This window comes from Castor canadensis, chromosome 3, assembly GCF_047511655.1.
Source record: "Castor canadensis chromosome 3, mCasCan1.hap1v2, whole genome shotgun sequence".
Lineage (NCBI taxonomy): Eukaryota > Metazoa > Chordata > Mammalia > Rodentia > Castoridae > Castor > Castor canadensis.
Genome location: NC_133388.1, coordinates 142,445,816 through 142,460,278, shown reverse-complemented (window position 1 = coordinate 142,460,278; position 14,463 = coordinate 142,445,816).

Here is a 14,463-nt window from a genome sequence, read left to right as displayed (position 1 = left end):
CCCCCCCCCAGTAGTTCTGGCACTTGGACCAATGCCTGCTAGTTCCTCAGGTCTTCAGTTTTAGACTGAAAGATATACCATCCACATCCTTGGTTCTGTAGTCTTTGGACATGGACTGAACCATAACCCTTTGGTTATGGTTCTCTGTCTTTCAGGTTGCTTATTGTTGTCCTTTTCAGTTTCCATAATCACATGAACTAAGTTTTGCAATAAGTCATCATCTATTATCTAATCTATTTATGTATCTAGCTATCATCTTTCTATGTATCTAGCTGTCATCTCCCTTTCTTTGTTCTGTCTCTGGGATATGCCATCAAATTGACAAATACGGTTGCTTTGTAATTCATGTTTGTCTTTTGGTATTGGTGGAGGATCTTTTCTGGGATCCTCCATCAACAATCTGTGGTAGCTCAAGTTTCTTATATAAAATGGTAACGTATTTGCATATAATCTACACACATTATCCTGTATACTAGAATCATCTACTAGTTAATATCATCCCTAATAATAACTAATACAATGTAAGTGTGCTGTGAACAGTTATTGTGTTGTATTGCTTAGAGAACAATATCCAGAACAAAAATGTGTATATTCAGTACAGATTAATATTCCCCTCGCAATGTTTTCCACCTGTAGTTGATTGAATCCACAGAACTCATGGATCTGGAGGTCAACCGTATTTGGAAATCATAGAGTGTGATGATTGTTATTCAAGATTGTTTTGGCTATTTGGAGCCTCTTCTATTTCCATAAAAATTTTAGGGTTTTAAAATATTTCTGTGAGAGATGTCATTGAAGTTTTGATAGGGATTATGATGAATGTGTAGAGCAGTTTGTGTATTATGGTCATTTCAACAATCTTAAGATTTCTGATTCACAAACAGGAGATATCATTCTATTCTGAATTCCCCTGTAGGCCATACCACCCTCAATTCATCATAATTTCCTTAACCAGTCCATGTTCATGGACATTTGAGTTGTTACCAGTTTTTAGTATGGAAAAATTGTGTGTTGAATAATCTCATATGTAAAACATTTTCTAATTTCCCACTTTTTCACAGATTACTAGATGTGGATTGTTGAGACCAATGGGAAACTCACAGTTTTATAGGGATTGTCAAATAGGTGCATATCCATGGATACCTTTTATGCAAACCATCTTCTACATGGTTGCTCCATTACAGTAAAATAGTATGCTGTCAACTTGAATTTTCACTAGTCTTATAGATGAGAAGTGATACCGTAATTAAATTTATTTTATTATTTTATTTGTTGGCAGCACAGGGGTTTGAACTCAGGGCCTTGTGCTTGCTAGGAAGGTGGTCTACCACTTGAGCCATGCCCCTAGACTTTTCCTGTTTTACTGATTTTTTTTCAGATAGTGTCTCACACATTTTTGTCCTGGGGCTGGTCTTGGACTGTGATCCTCCTATTATGTGTCCTGCATAGCTGAGATTATAAGTGTTAAGTACCAGGCCTGGCTTGTTTTTTGAGATGGGGTCTCACTAACTGTTTGCCTAGGCCAGCCTTGAACCACTATCCTCTTAATCTATGCCTCCTGGGTAGCTAGAGTTACCAACACTACCATACTCAGCCTTAATTAAATTTTAATTTATGGGTTAAATTGATTATATTCTCAGATGTTTTATTGCTTCTGTGTTTTGTTTGCTCACATTTTTGTCAATGTTTCCGTGGTCTTTCTTCAATTTTTAGGATATCTTTGTACCATAGAAGTATCCCTTTTCCTCTGCTATAATCTGAAAATATTTTTCTAAGTTTGTCTTTTATTCTTGTTTATGGTATTTTTCTAGACAAAGTTTTTATTTTTTATTTTACCACATCAAAATTGTATTTCTTTCATTGCCTCTGAACTTTGAATTAGGGATATTTACCCAATTTTCAGGATATACAGAAATCCATCATTTTATTTTTCTACTGGAGAGTTTCTCTAATTTAATTTGATTTTTAGGTATCTTATCTATTTATCAGTGTGAAATGAAGATCTGGTATGATCTTTTTCCTTTGTTCTGACACCATTTTAAAACATCCTTTTTTTCTCACTGATTTACATGGCATTTTTTTGTCATATAAAATAAATGTCCTTTTAAGGTTCAAAAGTTCATGTAAACATTTCTGGCACCAGAGCTAGATGTTGTTTTTAATATTGCACAGACACAAACTGCCTGTATTTAAAATAATACCAATTCAATCTCATCCTTGAATTAAGCTACAGATATTCCATGCTGAGTCTTGCTGAACTGCAAACAGCTTAGATAAAAAGCAGAAGGGATGGTGAGTGGCTCAAGTGGTAGAGTGCCTGCCTAGCAAGTATGAGGCCCTGGGTTCAAACCCCAGTGCTACCAAAAAAAAAAAAAAAAGCAGAAGTAAGATTTCAAGGTGTTATCATACATAATAGTGCAAAGACATAAGGCATAGCCTCCAATTAGGATCTTATTAAAAAGAGAGACAGATATGAGAGTTTTCAGTATTGTTAGTGTAAGCTTAGCATCTGCAGAGATACATTTGTTAACATGGACTTTTCAAAAATGAAATGCAAAGTAGCTAAGAAGGTAAAGCAAAACAAGTACATTAATTTTATATCTATTGCTAGATTATTATCAGTGTTTGTCCTAGTTCTTATTTTCCAGGTAGTCTTGAAAGACTGGCAAGTCAAGCTGAAAAGATTAAGAACAATACCCAAATATGGAGAGAGGAAATGATTTCTGTGGAAGACAGAGGACAAAGCTTGTAGATTGCTTAATCCTGGCAGAGAAAGTAGTTCGTATTTAAACCCACAGTAAATTGTGAAATCATAGAAACTTTGAATTCTTTCTGTACTTAGTAGATAGAGGTTTCCTTTTTTTGGTGAGCTATCACCCCCCAGGGCCAACAATCCAGATGTGATGGGCCAGTTTTAAACCAAGTGGTCAGGTGTGCTTGCTTTCTGCCCTTGGCTTTAATTGACTCCATCCTAACCCACATGGACAGAGACCCAAACCACTTTTATTATGGGGAAAACAGTAGCCTTAGTTTCCACTAGAAGATTAATTAAACTCCAATTTTTATTCCTTCTCACTGGCTCATTGAGTGGTTGGAAGAACTAACTTTCCTTCATTTGTCAGATGCTTAGGGAACTAACTGGAAAATGGATTCCTGGAACAAAGACGTATGAGCCTGTTTCCTGGCCCCAGAAGCTTCTCAGAAGAGCTTCGGGTAAGTGTATTTCTCCTTCAGAACAAATCTTAGCTCCAGACTAGCACTGTGTTTTGAAATGCTACCCTGGGGAGCAAAGTGATAGAAAGCATGGTTAAAGAGGTGTCTTAGCTAACAGCCTTTGTGAAAAATAGGCTGTCATTTCTCAATCAATGTCATTTCCAAGTCCCGCAAGGAAATTGTTTGTGGGGAGTGGTTGCCTGACAATTCATATATCATTTTGATTCACATCTGCCCCCTAGCTTTGGTCAGATGGATTTAGAGATTTAATTAAAAATAGATACTACTTTCAGCTGCTCTTTTGGAGTTAGTTGGAGTGTTCATTTGACCGCTCAGGTTTAGGTTGCATTTATATCCAGAGAGTTATTGTATTCACTTTCTTAAAATTAGGTAAAAAGGAATACTTGAACATGCATAATGAAGCATGATAAAAATCATAATAATAAATGTAAAGAAAGATAAAATTGATCATGTAATTAATCTACTTGTACCTTCCAATGTCCTCTCATCTGAAAAGGACACAGAGGCCTATTTTTCTTCAAAAGTGTCCAAATTAATTAATTCTTTTCAATATTTGGGTAATCAAATAGATGAAGTATAACAATTTCGTATTAATAAATACAATGTTTTGAGAACTTGCTTTGTACTAGTGGCTTAATACACTGAATTGTCATGTCAATTGTATGAGATCAGTACTACTGCCCCCAACTTTACAGATGTGGGATCATAGGGCTAGGAGAGCTTAATAACTTGTGCAAAGTAACACGACTGCCAAGATTCAAACCCAGGTATATCTGATTCCAAAGCACATGTTCTGAGTTCTTTTGTATGGAAACCCAAAAGAGTGTTAGGATTTGGAACTATTTTAGACTTAGAATATATATTAGAAACTTGGTGTGGTGTCTTGGAGAGTAATGAGAAGATGCCACGACCAGGACTTAAGGTCTGGTAGAGTGTGTGCACTCTAAGGATGCCTGCTGGCTTTGTGTCTATGGATGAACAAATGGACTACATTGGACTGAGAAATTAGTATTTATATATGCATACGTAGAGAAATCTAGGCATTCACAAGTCAATTGATGGGATTATTACATGCTTATTTGCTTATCAGGAATTCTGTATACAATTTCCTATAGAATCACTATTGCATATTATGCTTATATATTAAGACCAACCTATAAAAATTCATTATTTTAAGCTGATAAGAACAGATACTACATTTCCTCTTAGCCCAAAGGCCAAGAAATGTTAAAAAAAATCCACTATTTTATCTGTTTGCTTGTGGTAGTAGTTCCTGTAACATAGTAGACAAGAATATTTTGTGGAATAAATAAATGAATAAATGAATGAAAGAAACTGCATTTAGTTTATGTGCCACAGTCTGGGGTCAGGTGTCCACCAAGCCTGGAGTCATTGTGTTAGAATGAAGGATGGAGAAGGGGGGCATCGCCATTGGGAGTTACACGCTAGGAAGAGGACTTTGAAGAGGTGCACTCTGTGGTGGTGGTAATGAGAAATGGGGTTAAATGTGTAAGGAAAAGAGGGAGGGAGGAAACTCTTGATGGTGAGGTATGAAGAGTTCTTGTAGCCTGGCTGGGGTGGCCTTCAGCACATAAGAATTGTCTGTAAATCAGGATCGTGTGTGTGTGTGTGTGTGTGTGTGTGTGTGTGTGTGTGTGTGTGTGTGTGTGTGTATGTGTGTGTATGTGTGATTTTTATTGTAGATAATAGAAATCTGTTGCAGTATTGTAAAGCCGTGGCTCAAGCATGCTCATTCAAACTTCACATGTCAACACATTCATTAGAATCAGTTCTCAATGGAGAGAAGAGGGTCATCAACTCTAGACAAGTAGAATTTGTGAGTTAGGCAACTGATTTTAACATAAAACTAAGGAAAATACAGCTCTTAAACCATTTTTGACTCACATATTTCTTGAGAATATCTCCATACAAGAAAATGATGACTCACGAGGCAAATAAAATCCTAAGAGACCAAGAACCTGTGAGGCAGGGCATGTAGGTAGGCTTATATTCATTTTTACATTATCAGTATTGACACCAAAAAAATTAGACTCTCCGGAGAAGTGGAAGATATTTTATCTGTGTTCATTTAACATAAGCCTTCCAGAAGATGTGGGTTCTACAAAATTTGTATTGCTAGTCCCTGCAATTGTGTCAATAATATCCAAGTTTTGAAATCTTTTCAAGAATCCTTTCTTTTGACCAAGAGCCAACATATTTCTTAGTAGAAAGCTTGATGATAAAGAAAGATCTTAATCCTCTCAGTGCACCAGAATAGAGTTTTCTGCATTACAGCAGCACTGCTCACAGAAAAATATGTTCCTGAGGGCTTGTGGGAATTGTACAAGTCCAAGTCCCAAACTGAAGGTCACTCAGTGGCTCTCAGAGTAGAATGAGTCCTATCTGGAGTAGTCGAAGAACTACTTCAATTTACAGTTTCTGTTTGGGTGGGTTTTTCTGAAGTAAATGAATTAGAGTGTGGGTTTTTGGGGTTTCTTAGTATTCCATTTCTTTTGGAATATATTTCTATTCTAATCAGCAAATTTTCACTAAAACCACTCAATTAATTTCAGCTAAAATGGGAATTCATTGAAAGGATGCAGCAATCTTATAAGAGAAATGAGCTCCGGCCTCACAGGGACTGGGATCAGAAGTGGGAAGCTGTTCTGATCTACTTTTGGGCTTTCTTGCTGTTGCCCTCTCTCTGGCACCATGTGGTGTCTCTGTACTCTCAGTGCTGTGTTCCATTCATTCTCTCCTTTTTCCTCTCTCCCTCTTTATTTTCTCTTTCTCAACAATTTGACTTATGCACACAGTAGAAAATGCCTCTTCTATCCCCTAACTGTCCAATGTTTCACACTAATAGAGACAATGTGGAATCCCCAAATAAATTCCCAGGAGGAAAAATCTCATTGGATTCATTTGAGTCACTGTTCCACTTGTGGTTCATCCATCTGTGGCCAAAGAAAAGGCAGAGTGATGGCCACAAAAGCCCATTACTAAAGCTCCAGTGAGGCAATTTTCAGAGAACAAAGACATTTATACAATATTTGCTCCAAGTCCCACATTGTTCTAAGCGCTTTACGTGTTGGCTTATGTGATAGGAAGGCATTGACTGGCCTATGACCCAAAAGGTACACATGGCATGCCTCAAGGTCTGCATAGCCATTTTTAGAGATTATTCCTTTTGTATGTCTAAAAATATCCTAATGTAGTGGGAGGTGAGAGGAGGAAAGAGAGGGAAGGGGGAAAATATGATTGAAATATATTGTATGCATGTGTGAAAAATTCATAATGAAATCAGTATAAAAAGCTTCCAAGAAAGTTAGAAAAGATGGGAGCTGGAGGAGGGAGATAAGAAAGAGTTACAGATGGCTGAATACATTAAAAGTATATTGTATGCATGTATGGAAATATCACAATAAACCCCTCACTTTGTATAACTAATATACACTAATAAAAAACACAGTCTTCAGTGTAACTTGTTTTTGATCTACATTTAAGGAATAATTTTTTTAATGGATTCATACACACTCAGTAGCTTATGACTTTATTCTTTCCAATTCTAGATTTATTTTGGTATTCTTAATAATTTAAAATGACTTTTTATTCCTATTCATAAAAATTCCTAGAGATGATTGGCTCTCTTTTGCTGAGTCTCAGGTCCTGACAGGACAGGATGGTTCTTTGGGGTCAGTCAGTAAAGAGTGTAAATCCTAGCTGTTGCTTCTAAGTCTGGAGTCTTGGTCAAATCTTTTAACTTCTGTGATTCCTGGTTTCCTCCGGCCACATGCAGAATTAAATGTAATGTTTATAAAAGACCTAAAATGTTGTAGGTCTTTGGTGGGTCATAAAATGATATTTCTCACTGCATATAGATGCTCCTTGAAGTATGATGAGTTATACCCTGATAAACCCATTGTAAATTGAAAACACTGCAAGCTAAAAATTCATTTAATGTATCCAGTCTACTGACTATCACTGCTTAGCAACACAGCACACTGTTGTAAAATCTTATCTTTTGGAAAAACATTGCATCTCTTTGCAAAGGAGAGTAGTTCTCATTTGTTTGATCAAATACATGCAATTTGTGCTTTTCATCATAGGGGAATCATAGCCTCCAGGCGTACATGTAGCAGCTCTAAAAGAAAAGGGCTTCTTGATTATGTCCTGAAAAACCGACTGCAATTCAAAAGCAAAATAAGGCTATTTTCTTCTGCAGTAGCAAAGGGGATTAATCAGAGAACTAGAAGGAAATGAATTTGGATCTTTGAAGAAATTGATTCCCTGCTAAAAATGTGAGTCAGAAATCTGAGTACCTCATGAAGCCTCCCCGTAATCCATGGCAGCACGCAGCTGGGCATGCAGCTTTTTTTGGAATTGTTTTACTTTTCAAAACAAGTTTCACCATTTAGAGCAAAGATTGGGAGTTTAGCTTCCAGTAAAGAAGGCATCAGTTTTCACAAGGAGAATCACTGGCCAAGAGAACTTAAGAGATACCATGCTTAGGAGAAACAAATCTCTTTTTGGTAGAGATGAGGAGATCGTGTGTAAGACTGTCATTTCAGCAACTTCTGGTTTGGCAGTCGAGTTCACGGCATGATCGCTAAACACAGTGCATGGATGTACTGATCTGTCTTGGAGACAAAAGAGCCTGGTGAAGTGGGATGACCAATCTGATTTCCTCTTTCCACATTTTACTAGTCTATATAACCTTAGCTACACTGGAGCTGACAACACAGGCGTCCATGCACCTTAGCCTCTGGGGTCATTTCTCTTGTTAGTAGGCTACTTGGGGCTTTAAGGAACCTAGATCTGAAGAACAATCTTACCTTACCTTAACTTTGCTGGTAGTCAGGCCCTAATTTATTTTCAGTATCAAGTTCTTGCCTCCTTCCTACTGGGAGGTTACTGCCTTATTTCAGTAGTGGGATTCCTGTTGATCCCTACTTTCTTTTGTCCTGGTTGTCTTACAGTACAGCCCACCTCCCAGGCACTGGAGTGCAGACCCTGAATCACAGCCATTGTGGCCATGTACTGGCTCTCTACCAATCTGCTTGCTGGCTGCAAGACTTCCTTGACACTGTGCTCATTGTGCTGCGGCAAACCCAGATTTTACTGTGTGGATCTGCTGTAAGATCCACTGTGCTGCGAAGTATTGGTCTCCAGGATCTTGCATAGGGCCTGCAGACTCCAGGTTTTCAATGATTTTTTTCCAGCTAATACCTGCTCTAGTTATCCATGCTTTCTTGACCAATTCATCTTATCTGGTTCTGGTCATCAAATGTCTGACCCTCCCTCTGCTGATTGATTCCCAATATTGACGTTCATAATTTAGCTGGAGTACCACAGTAATGCTAATTATTATTCATAGAAATACTTAGCACCTTTCAACATTAAAACAGCTTCCAATTTTAGTTAATTAATCAATCACAGATTTGTGTGAAGGTGACTATAAAATCTGATGTGTGATGATCCATCATTATGGAGTAGCATGATCGTTTTTAATAGGAAAGAGATAAATATGAAGATGATTTCAGATTGACTGTTGTAGGGAAGTCAACCTGAGCAGTGTGTGGTGTCCCCCATGGTTCTTTAGATTGGCTTTGCACGATGTGTCAGGGACACATGCATTTACTTTTGAATTCACCAATTACTGCCTGAGTGCCCTGGACAGTTTTATTAACCTAAGACATCTTAATTTTCTCATTTATAAAACATAGTAACTACATCAGAAAGCTGTATAGATTAAATAACATGTAGAACACCAAATACCATGTTTGGCATATAGTAAGTGTTCAAGAGGTATTTACTACCTAGATTCTTAAATTGCAACTCAAATAAAAAAATGTAAAATATACTGGAATTTTAAGCAATAGCAATTTACATTTTTGGTGCATACTGGGAAAGTTTTAGTCAGAGAACTTGGGGGTTCCTCTTCCTGTTAGATGGGTGAGCCAGATTGCACAACTCCCAGGACACATAAAGTACAGTGGAAATACACTTGAGTTTGACCTCATTTCCTGACACCTTAATTTCCTTAGGCATAAAATATGTATATGAATAATTACTTTCAGGAATGTGAGGATTAATGAAGGCAATGTTTAAAAAAGCTCAAATCCTAGCATATGGTAAATACTTGATAAGTAGTTATTATTATTTTGGGAAATTAAAACATACATAATGTTTAGTACCGTGGATAGAGTTATATCTAAAGTCACTTTTAGCTAATGACTGTTGAGATACATTATTTTTAACTTGGTTTTGAAATAAAATAACAGTGCTTAGAGCTATGAAGTCCTGGAAAATATTTCCACTTCATAAAAAGTACAAAAAAATCTTTAGAAGTCTGCTTTACATGAAGTTTTCACTCTGTTGATGTATAGATTAGCTCTCTTTATTGTATTTTGAACCTTTCTAATCTAAAACACCTGTCTTTAGTAAAACTGCATTGTCTTTTAACTTGATTTTTTTTCTCTTTACAATTCCATTCAGAGACCATTACTACCAACTTTCATTTCACGTTCCTTGTCTTTTTGTTCATTCTCTGCACCTGCCTTGCTTTCTCTGTCCTTACTAAGATCCACACAGTTCTGACAGGCTCAGGGCAGACCGATGTCATCACATGCATTGTGGTGGAAGCAGCTGCACCAAAGGTCCAGAGGAGTCTGGGACCAAGCAGTTGAGGCCGATTATACACGAGAGACCTGACAGTCTGCTACTTCTTTTCCAAATCACTCCATCCTCCAAGGCCACTGCTCACCAGTCAAGGGCACTGACTGAAGAGGGAGTTGGGGATGACATCCAGTCAGCGTGCGGCCCATAGGGCATTGCTTGATTGTGGTATGGGAGGGAAGTGGAGTCGTCACCTAACTCCAAAAAGGTGTCACTTGGTACAGTAGGTGTGATATTTACGTCTCTCTCATGCCCAGATTCATGTGTTAAAACCCTAACCCCTCCATTGTGGTAGCTACAGGGACTTTGAATAGTATTAGTGCCCTCATAAAAGACTCTCAGGGGCTTGCAGAGTGGCTCAAGTGGTAGAGTGCTTGCCTACCACTCATACAAGCATGAGGCCCTGAGTTCAAACCCCAGTACCACTAAGGGAGAAAGTGAGAGAGAGAGAGAGAGAGAGAGAGAGAGAGAGAGAGAGAGAGAGAGAGAGAGAGAGACTCCCAAATATGGCCACCTATGAACCAGGAATCAGGAATCAGGTCCTCACTAGACACTGAATCTGTTGGCATTTTGGAGTTTCCACTCTCTACAACTGTGAGAAATAAATTTCTGTCATTTATAGACCACTCAGTTCACTGGAGTTTGCTACAGTAGTCTGAGTGTACTTAGACCCTGCTTTTGCTGAGACTCTGCTTCCCTTTTATTGGGAATTCCTAGAAATTTACACAAAGAAGAACTATGGAGTCTTTTCACTCATGTGGATTAATTTCTATTCATATGAGCTGTGCGTCTTTGCTCTGCTCTTCTGTTCAGGTCTCTTCTTTATCTTTTCCTATTTCTTCTGTTCATAAAACTTAATGTGAAAGCTGGGCATTGTGGTACAGGTGTATAATCCCAGCATTTGGGAGGCTGAGGTAGGAGGATCATGAGTTTGAGGCCATCCTGGGCTGTGTAGCAAGTAAGATTCCATCTCAAAAAAACCCCAAAAAACCAAATCTCCACTCAGCCCCCACAAAAAATCCCCCAAACCAAAAACAACCCCCAAAACAAAAACAAAACCAAAATCCAACCTGTACAGTTTATCTCCAGCATCATTTTTATGTCATCTTGCAGTAGGCATGCCCTAAGGTAAACCCCCACTGAGTCACACCCTTGGGTAATTTTTTCCTTTTAAGTGCAGGCACAATAATTTGCTTCCAGCCAATAAAATGTGGCAGAGGTGATGGGAGAGGAAACCCTGTGGTTATGCTGTCTTTGCAGGCAGGGAAAGGAGCGTCTCCTGATGACCTTGGATAAGTGAGCTGCCCTGCTGTTTTGCAAATCAGGAGAGGGCTTTATTCAAAGAATTGTGGGCAGCCTCTAGTAACTAACAGCAGCCCTAGGCTGAAGAAGAACAGACCTACAGCCGTAAGGAATGGAATTGTTTCAACACTTGCATGAGTTTGGAGTATCACATGGAGTTCTGGATGGGAATGCACCCCAGCAAATCCACAGATGTTAGCCTCATTAGACCCTAAGCAGAGAACCTAGTTGAGTCAAACCTGGATGCCTGCCCAACAGAAATTGTCAGAGAATAAATAGGCATGGTTTTAAACTGCTAGGTTTAATGTGATAATGTGCTACAGCAAGAGAAAACTAATATGCACTTCTGTCACTGGACATATTACACAAGTAAGTCTCTGGCTGTCCTCAGAGTATGTGATAGTATTGTTTTATTCTTGTAACATTTTTCATTTCACTATCTATCCTACCATACTGTTATTGACTGTTGACCTGTCTGCTTATTGTGTCTGATTTAATAATCCTAGGTTATTTTCAAATATGTAGACAGAGAATGAAGACAAGTAAAACAACACATGATTTACAGAACATCTCCAGAAAGTAAGACTTCGTGGTCAGATGACATTAGAAGTCCCAACATTCTTCCAATTTGGAATAGCTATCCTGAATTAGCACAACACTATCAGGCGATTAGAAAATATTTACTTTAAGTATATAACATGAGAAACTAATAAATGCCACTGTGTCCACTGTAGGAAATGAGAGAAAGGGTAAAAAAAAAGGCATATTTAGTAGTTTGTGTATGTAAGAAAAACAATCTTTTCTGTCAAAGTATATATCATCTCTTAAAATTCCTCAGGTAGCCATCTTAGGTGACTTAAGTTGTTTAAATGGTTCCTGTTTCTTCTGGATTCTTGGACATTCCCATTGCCCATGAAAATTGCCCACCAAATTATATGCCCTAACCCATCCCCTAAGCCTTTTAGCTATTCGAGAAAGACTGTGAACCTTTGACCTGGACAAATCCCAGGTGAGGGGCAGGTACAACTGCGTCAGGGATATAAGGAGGAGCCACTGCCAGCCATTTTGTGCTCAGCTGAAGTGAGTACATGCTTGCACTCTTTTGAGCAAAAGAAATTGCCTTGTCAAGATTTTCTCTGTCTCTTTTTTGTTTGTTTTCGGCACCAGAGGGTCTTTAATTCCAACAGTGTAGTAAAGAAATGTATGGAGCAAAAATAACCACAAAATTAGCAAATAATTTAGGTATTTGAAAATGTTCAGCATTACCATGAAGCTCTGTTAGAAAGAAGGCATGTAATTTTTGACTTTGTGTATTAAGAAATATGAAAGAATTGTCATGTTTTCCTCAAGTCAACCTTAATTCCATTGAAACTATGCACACAGAATTTACCTTTACATAACAGTTTTGAATGAAATGAGACAATTTTGACTTCTGCTTTTTAGTATTTAAAAAATTAGTTGTTTCTCTCTAGTACATGAGCTCATCATTTTTCAATTTTTCATTTTGATTGATATAGCCTCAATAAATGAACCTATTTCATTACCAGAAAAGAAAAAAAACTTACTGTATTATAGAATCAAAAAAGGTTATAAATAATTATTCATAAAAGTTAGTCTGCAAGAGAAATTCACTTTTACTTTTACTGTATCTGCAAAATTCCTCTTGTTATAGGTCAATGCTTCTAAATGTAAAAACTAGAAATAACCTGATTTCAAATGAAAGTGATAGAAGACTGTCTATAAAAATCAAATATCCCTAATCAAGTGCATTGTTTTAATATATATCATATAACTTATTCCTTAATTCAAGAAAAAAATAAATTTATTGGTAGATCTAACCCATTTTGATTTGGGGCCATTTGTTGAGGTTTTCTGAGGTTACATTGAGAAGAGCAAGCCTTGTATTACCATCTTTTTTTGAGCTACCTTGTTTGGGTACATTAACTTCTATTGTCCTCATTGCCTTATTGAGCTGAAACTCCTGGTTTTCCCCTTCTTAGACATTATCTTACATCCAGATTTCCTTCTTCCCAAACCAAATCCTGTTTCCTCAGCATTTTATTAGGTAATCAGCTGGCAATTCAAGTAATTCAGTTTGAATTACTGAGAAACCCTGATATGTTAATGGTCCTTTTCTAAAATGGGTAGTATTTTCTTATTTTAAGGTGACATTTTAAAGTCTGTAGAACACTATCCTATGTACATGAGCAACCTAGTAAGTAGACATTTCTTTCCTCTTTTGCAGAGGAAGAAACTGAGAGCCAAATGACTTTTCTAGGTTGAGTAAGTAATTAAGGGAGAATTCTGGTGTTTTGATTCTAGACTTTTTCCTTGTACTGTAACTGCCCTGGCTACTGGTAAAAATATTTTTAGCCACAGAAGAGGTGAATGTGATTTCAAGTACTCTATTAGTCCAGTATGTGTGTGTATGTGTGTGTTTGTGTGTTGTATTATTTAAAAATCTTTGCTAATTCTCAAATCATATCACTTTGTTAGTGTCTTATGTTGCCTTTAGTGGTTATTCTTACCACTGTGCAAGATTATCCCCTGTGATGTTAAAATAAGCAATGCAGATGCTGGTGTCTCATCTCAGATTGAATGAATCAATATTTCCAGTAGATGGGGAAAAAGTTGGTTATGTAAAAAAGTCTCTATGTGATTATGATAGCCATCTGTGGTTAAAATTCAGTAGCACAGATCTTACTAGTAATTAAATTTGGATTCATTTTGTGGCCCAACCCTAAGTGAGACTCTTGCCCTAACCTTAGTGTAACTCACAGTCAGGAATTACAAGACCATAACAGCCTTTCCCATGCAAGATATACTGTCAGTGAAATGGGACAGCTGCCTTCTGGCCAACTTAAGCACACAATAAGGTGTCAGTCCAACATGACGGCTGTTTCCCATAATTCCAATATTAGCAAATATGGATCACAAGGACAATAGAAGAGCTTTAACAATGACATTTGGAAGTTACTTATTTTTACAGTTTTATTTTCTTAAAAATTTTTTTTATTAGTGTATAATAGTTACATAGGGGGTTTTGTTGTGACATTCCCATATATACATATATAGTAACCCAGTTTGGTCATCCCCTCCATTAATCTCCCTCATCTCCTAATCCCTTTCTTGAAATGACTTCGACAGGTTTCAATGTTCCATATTCTACATGTATAAGAAAGAATTTCAAGCATGTTCACCCTCCTTTATCCTCTTCATTTACCCTACCCCTTTTATTAGTACCCTCTCCTT